Below are 11,520 nucleotides of genomic sequence, written 5' to 3' on the forward strand. Positions count from 1 at the left end.
TGGTGGCCTCCGCTCAAAAAGGGGCTGGGCAACCCAGGCTTCCAGGACCTGGGCTCTGCTCAAGGCTACAAAGTTTCAATTATAGAAGATCAATAAATCCCAGATACCTGCTTCCTGCCCACGGCCATGGCCAGCCTGAGAGTGGCCCTCAGCCCATCACCCAGGCTGGCCACAACCCCATGAAGTGAGGGTCCCCACTGGGGTCTTGACCAGCCTGCAAACAGCCATCAGCCCCTCACCCAGGCTGGCCAGGCACCCCAGCGGGAACCTTCACCCTGAAGCGGGTGTGACCAGCCTGAAAATAGCCCTCAGCTCCTCACCCAGACTGGCCAGGCACCCCAGTGGGGACCCCCACCCTGATCCAGGACACCCTTCAGGGCAAACCAGCTGGCCCCCACCCGTGTACCAGGCCTCTATCCTATATAGTAAAAGGGTAATATGCCTCCCAGCACCAGAATCAGCAGAGCAGCGAGGCCTCCCGGCACCGGGATCAGCGTGACAGGGGGCAGCGACCAAACTCCGCTGATCGGTCCTGCTCTGTGTGTAGATCAGTGCTGGATGGGCACACCGCTCCCATTGTTTGCAGATTTGCTGAGCCGAAGGAGAAGATTGGTCGTCGTTCTGGGAAAAAGCTGGAAGATGTTAGGCCTGATTCCCCGGGGAGTGGGCCTAAGCCAGCAGGTGGACATCCTCCAAGGGGTCCCAGATTGCGAGAGTGCACAGGCCGGGCTGAGGGAACCCACCCTGAGTGTGCAGATTTTTGTGCACCGGGCCTCTAATATATATATAATTAATTTCAGAGAACTAGAAGTCCCTGACCAGGACTCAAACTGCAACCTCCTGGTTCATAGGATAACACTCAACCACTGAACCACATTGGCCCTTTGTTCCATTCTTGTGTAGGGGTTCAGAAGAAGCTTCCCCTAAATGTGCCACTTTGGTATGTGAATGATTTTGAGCTGAATAGGCAAGAGCCTGCAGGCTCATAAGAAACTTCTGTCCCCTTTACCCCTTCACTACCTAGAAGAATATGAGTTAGGGGCCTTGCCCATGATTAGAGATCACCAGAGATGACTTTTTCGGGCCTATACGTATGGCAGGGCTAACTACTAATTACTGAACATCTGCTCTTATTGTCCTGCAATGGCCCTCTGAAGTCCCAGGTGCTATACCTCAACCTTAGCTCAGAATGTCACATGTACCTCATTTTCCGTGTCTCTGAACCTATCTTGTATGCAGTGTCTCTGACTCTGTCAGGTATGTGGGGTTCCCACCTGTATCTATGAAATTAAATTTTATTAGTTTCTCTTGTTAATCTGGCTTATGTAGACTTAATTATTAGATCACTTGAAAGAATGTTGAAGGATTGCAAGCCTATCTGTGTAGAATAGGTCAACCATTGAAAAGAAGATATTACAGTCCTATGCTGACGAGAGTCAAAGTTTAAAATAACATCCCTTCTTCTGCAGACTTTGCCTTATAAGCAAAGTGCTGTGACTCCTCAGATTAAGTGAAGAGAGATGAGACCCTCAGTCCTGAATGCACAATCACCAGGATGGAGAGTAGTGTTGGGACATGGTTGCTTTTGACCTGGCTCCCTTGTCTCGATCCTTGAAAATAAAATGTGAGACAGCTGTCGGCCACCTTTCACTTGGGACCAGTAAAAACCACTTTGGTGTTTGGCTCAAACCTGGTGCAGAATGGAGTCCAACACAGACTGAAGAGCTAGCTCTACATCTAAAGAGCTTTTGAAAGCATTTCAAAATAGCATTGTGCAACGTCCAAAGAGAAGGTGGGGCTGCAGCTTACAGAGATGACAGTCGCCTGATTGTGTCCTTAAAATCCATTGTTCTGAACCAGTTCACCTTCACTGGAAAAACCTAAGAAAATCTCCAGGTGGCTAGAGTGCAAAGTAGCTCCTTATCTGATAAATGTTCCTGTCCTTTAACAAAACAAAAGTAAACTGTAGATAGAGGCATGGGCTAATTATCTCCTTCGCTGGCTCAGCAGTCTTCCCCTTGTTTATTGTTTTCTTTCTGAATCGGTTCATTCCCTGAGTTGTAGTCATTGATTCTCTGAGAGCTCCTCTCTGCTCATGACCGTGATTGTCCTAAGTGCAGGACTGCAGACTTCTCTGCCAAGTTCCAACCTATATTGCCACCTGCCTACTTGCCCTTTCCTACTCAGAGGGCCTCAAATTGCATTCAGTGCGCTGGCCCCAAATAGTTTTCCCCATTCAGTTCCTAGCTGCCCTCCCTTCAATCTACTATCCACCTCCAACCTCAAAACACCAGCCCAGAAGCTTTGGTGATTTTAATGTTTGACATTCATCTGTCTTCTTCTTTTTAAACATATGGAGAACTTCAAAAGTATACAAAGAATAATATAATGGACCTCCAAGTACCCATCAGCAGCTATAGTAGATTCATGCCCAATCTCACTTCATCTAAATACCCCTCACTCTCTTGCTATAGGACATTTCCGAAGCAAACCCAGACCTGTGGTTACATCTGTAAATATTGTAGTATATCATATATACTCACCACTACTCAACATCATGGTAGTTATTAAACCTACCTTGTTATTTTGTGTGTTAATAACAGAGCACATATTAACCCCTTATCAGATATATTGTGTGTGAATGTTTTCTCCCATTGCATAGGTTGCCTTTCATTTGAAGCTTTTTAGTTTAATGTAGTCGTTTTTATATTTTTCGATGATTGAAAAAACGAACAATATTTCATGCTGTGTATAAATTTATGAAACTCAAATTTCAGTGTCCACATTCACTAGAACATGGCCGTACTTATTTGTTTACATATTTATGGCTACTTTGCACTACAGTGATAGAATTCAAAGTTTGAAGGGCACTGAACGGCCAGCAAAGGCTAAAATGTTTACTGAATGGGCCTTTATTAAAGGTTTGTTGACCCTGCATTAGAAGAGCATAAGGGTCCTGAGGACCAGACAATGTTTCCTATTTCTTTGATCACTTCAGTGTCTAGTGCAAATCCATAGGAAGAATCAACAAGTCCCTACTGGTTGAAAGACTATACTAAGCCCTTTGTTGTACATGCCTGCCAGCTTGGGAACCTTAGTAAATATTACTTCTCCCTTAAGTTTTTCTCTAAGTTTTACTCACATTCCTTTCCCTTGAATAACAGGAGAACTTCATCTTACATTTTATATTTAGCAACAGGACAATGAGAAGAGGGCCGAATGTCTCTAGCTCAGCTTTACCGTTAAAGGAAATTACTAAGTAATGAGGCGAGCTCCCACTACAATGCTTCTGCATTGATAATATGAGTTATCACACGATAGAAAAAATCACCAACAGGAGACCAGCCTAGAACCCCTTTTTGCTCTGTGTGCTGATCGATGGAACCTTGATTCAGTTCCAAGGATGCTCCTCCAAGCTAACAGGTCAGAAAGTCCCAGCCAAAGCTCGGCGCTCCCACAGAACACCTTGCAACAAGGAAGTTTATCCCAAAAGCCAAGGAAATAAACTAACTCCTTATGTCTTCTTAAAAAACAACAATAAATACATGTACAGTATCACCCTCAAAATCAGTAGTTTTAAAAGGCATATATGTGGTCCAGAGGACAAGAGTCAGGCTTGGAGGCAGCACATCTAGGTTGAAATTCCAGTTTGTCCCCTATAAGTTTTTCGCCTGACGAAAACTCAAATTCTCTAAGCCTCAAATTCTCCATGCAGGAAAGGGGGAGGTAACACCTCTGAGGGCTACCAAGAGGATTAAGATGAGACGTGTCAATCATAAAGCACTATGCACGCGCAGATAGTGTTCAAGGTGGTGAGTCAGAACATTTCGTGCACTGTGGCTGGAGGCCACACCAAGCAGGTCGCCTTGTATAAGCTTGTTTGTACATTCATTTATTCATTCACATCAGAAATGGTGCTTAAATAATGTTTGTATGTTTAAATGCATATGAAGCAAGAAAAAATTTTAAAAATAAGTGACTAATAAAATAGGACTAAAGGCAGAGATGTCAGATTGAATAAAGCGAGGAGTAAAGTAATAACCAGTGCCTCCTAAAAGCTGTGGAATGTGTACCCAATGGGATATTAGTCAGCCATAAAAAAGAATGAAATCTTACCATTTGCGACAGCATGGATGGACCTAGAGGGTATTATACTAAGTGAACCAAGTCATTCAGAGAAAGACAAATACCATATGATTTCACTTATATGAGGAATCTAAAGAACAATATGAGTGAACCAACAAAACAGAAACCAACTCACAGATACAGAGAACAGACTGATTGCTGCCTGAACCACAAGATAGCTGGCTGGCAGGGGAGGGCAGTTGGGGGCAATTGGACTGGCAGGCAGAAGCGATTAGGAGCCAGGAGTCCCAGATTGTGAGAGGGATGTCCGACTGCCAGTTTAGGCCCGATCCCACAGAGATCCCAGATTGGAAAGGGTGCAGGCCAGGCTGAGGGACAACCCCCCCTCCCGTGCACGAATTTGTGCACCGGGTCTCTAGTTAGTCAATAATATTGTATAACTATTATGGTATGGTGCTAGATGGGTACTTGAAATATCGGGGGGGAGGAGGGATCACTTTGTGAAGTATATGATAGTCTAACACTGTGCTGTACACCTGAAACTAATACAAAATGATATTGAATATAAGCTATACTTGAAAACAAAACAAAACAGTGCTTCCTAGACTTTGGGTTTTCTGAATCAGTAAAATTTTCCCCAACACTGGGAACTGACAGAAGCATTCTAGCATGTTCTTTTGCCAGGTAAAGACATTAAAATGCAAAAATAAAACATGCCAACAAAGTGTCCTACTATTAAACTTCACCATCATTTTATTAAAAAACAAACACCACAACTTTCTTTTGATAACACCTACAAAGTGGAAAAACATTATCTCAGAATATAGGGCAGTCGGTTTAGTTTTAAGAAATGTCATTACTCATGTTTCGTCTTGGAGGGATGAGAACTGGCACCAGCAGCAGTGGCTTAGGAAGGGCATTTGTGAATCAATTGTGATAAAATGACCTTGATCCTTGCCAGGCAATGGATCCCAGCTCTGCCCCTGGAGCCCATTCATCAGTGCAAGGATGGAGATACGATCAGTTCCTCACGGAAAGAACAGTTATTCCTGGAAGAGCCCCGGGAGAACTTTTTCCTGGCTCTCCTAAAAAGGACCTCGTGCAAGGAGTTAAACAATACCCCAGACTGGACACGGCATTTTTATAAAACGTATTCTCCCCATAAGGGCAAATGGCATGTCAGAGTGCAACTCGATAAAAGAGAATTTTCTGGATCCAGCCCAGGCAAACTGCTCTTCGCTGGGGCTGGTGTGATACAGGCTCTGGTTTTAGGGAATCCAGAGTCTAGAGGGCCAATCGGACTGTGCATCTTGTAGGCAGTTTTCCAAAATGATAGTTTTCTCAACCAAGCTTTTGACAAACATTGAGTGTGGATGAGCTCTCAGCTATTCCGTGAGTTGACAATCCTTTTATGGCTTATCTGGGAATCAGATCCTGTGTTGATGGTTAAACAAGGAGGCACATACTTGAACACCCAGCTCATCTGCGGGAAGAACTGACATATTTCTTAGGACAGTTGAGAAACCCGATGAGGTAACAAGGGGTAAATAGAGGGAAACCTAGAAAGCTTTTTATCGAAGGGAGGTACCGTATAGACATTTCATGAACTCACAAAGGTCATGCTGCAAGTTATTTTCATTCATTCATTCCAAATATATTGAATGCCCACTGTATGCTAGGCTCTATTCTATGCATGAGATACAGCAATGAACAAAACAGAAAATGATTATCTTTCCTCATGGAGGAGGGGAGAGAAACAGATGACAAATGATATACAAGGAACTAATATAGTATATTAGAGGGCGATAAATGCTACAGAGAAATAAACCAGGAAAAAGGGATAAGAATGTGTGTGTGTGGTGGTGGTGTGTGTGTGTGTTGTATTTGTGTGTGTGTGTGTGTGTGTGTGTGTGTGTGTGTGTAGGTGGAGCGCTGTTTTCCCTTTTCAAAAGCTTGACCAGAGGCCTCAGAGGGAAGGTGATATTTAAACAAAGACCTAAAGAGAGTGAGGTAGGGGGCATTGTGGCTGTTGGAGGGACAAGCATGCCTGGCAGAGGGAGTGGGGAATGTGATGGTCCTGGGGCAGGACTGTGCCCAGCAGGTTTGAGTAACAGCAAGGCCAGTGTGGTTTGAGCAGCGAGAGCCCCGAGGCAGCAGCATGGAGCACAGAGGTAGTGGTATGGGGATGGCGAAGGGGAGATACTACAGGGCTCTCTAAACCATTATAAGGACTTTGACTTTTAATCTGGGATATCAGAGCCAGGGGAGGGCTTTAAGTTGAACAGTGGCTTATCCCAGCAGTATTTTAACATATCCACTTGACAGCTGTATTCAATATAGCCCGCAGGGTTGTGGGGTAAAAGCAGGGAGACCAGTTAGGCAGCTACTGCATTTTCTAGGAGAGTTTACACATCACGTAACAGCAATGCAGCAATGGCATTTGGGATAAAAAGAAGTGGTGCGTCTTGCCATGTTGGAAACATAGTCATCTTAGCAGTCTGGGTAAAGATCCCTCGGATCCATAACTCTGACAATTAGAAAGAAATTCTCACAGACCCTAGACAAATTCGTATTTCTTAGGACAAATTCAGATATCATAACACAGGGTGTTATGCTAAGCTTTGCTCTTGATGCCTAAACCCACAAAGCCAGCTCAGATGGGGAGGGGGAAGGCCAAGGGAGGCCGAATATTATCAGAGAGCTGCATGGAGCAGTGGCTTGTGTGGAGCAATGATTTAACAAGCAGGAGAGGGAACTGAAAAGGGAAGTGGAACCAGCACTGAGTTTTATCTGCTTTGTCCATAAAAGGAGATTAGACGCTTCACAGACGCTCACGCTGGGCTGGAGGATGCAGTCCACTTGTTCTCACACGACATGGGCTTATGTGGTCTCATCGTTGTAAGCACGAGTTCTCTCAAGCAGGAAAAGTTCTGTTTATTTAAACTGTTGAAATCCCCAAACTACATCGGTTATCTGCTCCTTTTACTTTTTATTACTCCATGGCATTTTCTCATTCTTATGCCTTTCAAAAAGCAATTTCAGGGCCCCAACATCACAGGCAAGTCAATGTAATGGACTCTGTGATCTTTTTCTTCCTTCTTTCCTTCCTTCCTTCCTTCCTTCCTTCTTTCCTTTCCTTCTTTTTAAAATATTTTTATTTATCTTAGAGAGGAAAGGAGAAAGAGAGAAACATCAATGATGAGAGAGAATCATTTATGGGCTGCCTCCTGCATGCCCATTACTGAGGTTGCAACCCAGCACATGCCCTGACTGGGAATTGAGCTGTGACCTCCTAGTTCATAGGTAGAAGCTAACCACTGAGCCATGCCAGCCAGGCTGGACTCTGATCTTGACTTCAACTCATTTACTTGTTGTGAAGAATATTACTTATAGCTCATTAAGACACGTGGGCTGTTTAGATGCTAACAGTGATGCCTTGGGTTGGTATGATTGGCAAATTACCCAGCATTGGTGCGATACTACCTCCCCCCATGCCTGAGGCAGGTGCTGCTTCTCAACCTCCCACTCCTTCCCACAGAGGTTGCACTTGCCTCTGACACCCCAGGTATCACCATCAGTCCAGGTTCCAGAAAGCCACAGCCAAATAATGGGAGCAAGCACACCCACTGAACCGCCCTAGGGTTCTAGCCAGTGTAAACTCTGTTTACGCCGATTTTGGAAGTAGGCTCACTCGTCAAGAACTCTTACCTTATTATGTATATTTAGAAGTTAGGTGAAAACCTATCATAGCAATAAAGCTTGGATTTCTAATGATGATAAACATTTACTAACCAATAGACCTAATAACAATGAACAATTTCATTAAAGGTCTCTTTTTTTTACACTAGCCAAAGACTTTTCATTCTAGATGCACCCGTGCTTCTTTTAATTTTTAAAAAGTCCAGTAGCCTCTGCTTTCTTTCCGCCTCGGGGCTTCTCACTTGATTGAATGACATCATGGACCAGTTTTCCAGAGCCCTGCAGCCATCCTCTAGTTGATGTTAATGATCCTGGCCTTAGGCAATGAACAATTCATTCTTCCGCAATGACTAAATTGGGAAAGAATCTCTAAGGCAGTGGTTCTCAACCTTCCCAATGCCGCGACCCTCTAATACAGCTCCTCATGTTGTGGTGACCCCCTACCATAACATTATTTTCGTTGCTACTTCATCACTGTAATTTTGCTACTGTTATGAATCGTAATGTAAATATCTGATATGCAGGATGTATTTTCATTGTTACAAATTGAACATAATTAAAGCATAGTGGCCCTGGCCAGTTGGCTCAGTGGATAGAGCGTCGGCCTGTGGACTGAAAGGTCCCAGGTTTGATTCTGGTGAAGGGCATGTACCTTGGTCGTGGGCACACGTACGGGATGTGCGGGAGGCAGCTGATTGATGCTTCTCACTCATCGATGTCTCTCTCTGTCCCTCTCCCTTCCTCCCTGTAAAAAATCAATAAAGTATATTTTAAAAAGCATAGTGATTAATCACAAAAACAATATGTAATTATATATGTGTTTTCCGATGGTCTTAGGCGACCCCTGTGAAAGGGTCGTTCGACCCCCAAAGGGGTTGCGACCCACAGGTTGAGAACTGCTGCTCTAGGGGAAGCCCCGGAAGAATGATCCATGGCAAGGTTTCAGGATGAGCGGGAGGTGCAGAGGTTGTTCACACAAGGAAATGGTAGCAGCCAGTATGTGGAAGCCTTCCTACCTGGGGCTCCACTCACTGAGCCATAGGAACTGGTGTCAGCTGAATGCCCCGTGTGCTCCTGGGTCGCACCAGTCATTAGAACCAGGGGCCTGAAGCCGGGTCACAGTAGAGTTTGGCCCCATTCCCTACTCACTCTCCCTATTGGAGACTTAAAGAACTCCCAACAGAACCCCTTTGTGGGTCCCCAGCGAGCTCCGTGTCGCCCCAGCCTCTGGCATGGCCGGTACCAGCCCTGCTGGGAGTCACCACCTGCAGGACAAGGGGAAGGAGCTACTTCCTTCATGCTGCAAAGGCACCTGCAGGTGAGAGCTGGGTGGTTAGATCTTACCTTTCCCCTCTGCACTGGGACAACACGATGTCCCCTCCCGGTTTGACGCCCTTCATCCTGCCATCCGCCCCCAAGTCCCCTTTACCATTTCTTCCAGAGCTGCTAGAAATGAGTGCAAATGAGGCTGATGGGACTACTTCCTACTCTAAACCACTGGGCTGAAACTTGCTAGTGTTCAGGGGTGGAGTGCGGGGCAAGAATGTCATGCCCCTCCACTGCCTAGGCCTGCCTCTGCCCCAACCCCTCCCACTTCCTTCTGTTATGACCCGATAAGGCCCCCATCTGGCTGCCTGCCTGTACCCAGGCTTTCCTGTCCTCTGGAACTGGGGACCAGGGTGGAGTGGGAGTGAGGGAGTAAGTGAGGAAAAGAAAAAGGAATGGAGTGGCAGAATGGTAAGTGGTTCTAGCCAAAGTGTTCTGTTAGCAGAGCCCAGCCTTGGCCTGACCCCTCCTCCCAGCGGCAGGGCTAGCAGGCAGGGTTGTTAGGTAATAGTTTCAAGCATTGTCTGCCAGGTCATGTACGCAAGGCGGTTTAGGGGTGTCAATGAAATGGATGACAGTGTACCTGTCTTGACATCCTAGCACTGGAGGTAAGTGTGCTCAGCAGGCTGCTGCGGGAGGGGATGGGAACTGTACGACAAGGCAGTCACCCTGGAGACAAAGATGTGAAATTATGATGTGACCCTAGTGACAATATGGCTTAACTGGTTTACCTGGTCTTGTAACCTAATGAAGAACAATGTCCAGAACCCAATGAACGTCCTAATCATTAAAATGTTCGTGTCTGTAAATATTCCTCACCTCTTTTTAGGAAAGATTTGAGGCTAAGTACACAAATAATTGTGCTTAGTCACAAAGAATGAGCTAAGAACTACAAGAGAGCTACACACTGGCCAGAGAGAAAGTGTGTGAGAAGGAGCTCTGGCCTTTGGGGATCCCAGCACATACCAACTAGAGGCCTCCAGGAGGCATTTACCTCTCAGTTTCCTCATTAGCCAAGTGGACTTAATTCATTGCTGCTCTGCAGAGTTTTTGTGAGGCTTAGAGACAATACATGTAAAGTACCTACCACAACGTCCCAAATAGATGAGCCTTCATGAATAACAGCTACCACTACTACTAGAGTTTTTATTTTATTTTTTTTAAAAATCTGACTTCTAAAAAATGTTTCTATTGATTTTGAGAGAGAGGAAAGGAGAGGTGTAGAGAGATAGAAACATGGATGAGAGAAGAACATCAGCAACCTGCTGCTTCCTACATGTCCCCTACTGGTGATAAAGCTGCAACCTGGGCAAGTGCCCTGACCAGGAGTGGAACCCGTGACCTCTTGGTTCCTGGGTCGATGCTCAACTGCTGAGCAACACCAGCTTGGCTACTACTAGAGTTTTAAAACAAGCCGTGATAGAACTTCTGTGTGCCATTTGAACATACCTTCCCGGATGCAAGCATCCAAAGAGGAGTGGGATCACGGAATCCTAATCCCAAAGGCTCCGAGTCTGGCTCAGCTTCTGGGAACATACTCTTCAGGAGGAGGGGGTGGGCACCTTGAACCCCTATGTGCCTCCTTTGCCAGGGTAGCAATCGCTCTGGCCATAGGTTGAGGCCCACTTTACATTCACGTTCGCATTTTATCCTCACGGTGGTCCTATAAAGTGTATACAGGTAAGAGAATGACGGCCGGGCAGCTTGCCTAGGCCATGCCAGTGGTGGAGTTGGGATTTGGGTTCAAGTCCAAACTCTCTGCCACTTCCCTAGAGTGGGCCTCCAGCCACACCAAACAAAACAATGCCTGCCTCCTGGGATTCTCCACGGCTGCCCCGACCCCTCACCTTTACCTCCCTCTTCTCACCCCCTCACTCACCTCCAGAGCTGAGCTCTGGACTCTACTCTCTTCAAATCCCGCATCCTTATCCTGACAGTGAAATTGCTGACGTAGTGCCTTCCTCCTGGGAGCGCTTGTTCCTAGCCCTCTTACATGTGTCCAGTGTCTCCTTACAGGCCCTGGGAACTCCCCCAAACCGGATCCACGGGTAGGCACGCTGTCTGTGTGTGTGTGTGTGTGTGTGTGTGTGTGAAAGAGAGAGAGAGAGAGAAAAGGAGAGAGAGAGAGAGAGAGAGCGAGCTCCTGCACCACCCCGCAGTTGTTGGGAACAGGGCTCACTGCTGCTCCCTAGGGGAGAGCTCTTCAGCCATAGCCCCTTCGCTAAGCCCCTGAGGTCCCTGCCTTGCCTGCCAGTGCCCATAGGATGTCTGGGCCTCACCCCACTCCCTGCCACCCTCCAACCTGAGGGCAGGAAGAGGTGCTGGGAGAGCCGGGTGCCTGGTTGCCTCCCCCGTTCTGTGCAGTTTGCACCGGGCCCGTTTCGGAGGGAGAAGGGGAGGGAGAAGGGG

This window comes from Myotis davidii, unplaced genomic scaffold (assembly GCF_000327345.1).
Source record: "Myotis davidii unplaced genomic scaffold, ASM32734v1 scaffold235, whole genome shotgun sequence".
In the NCBI taxonomy this organism is placed as follows: Eukaryota; Metazoa; Chordata; class Mammalia; order Chiroptera; family Vespertilionidae; genus Myotis; species Myotis davidii.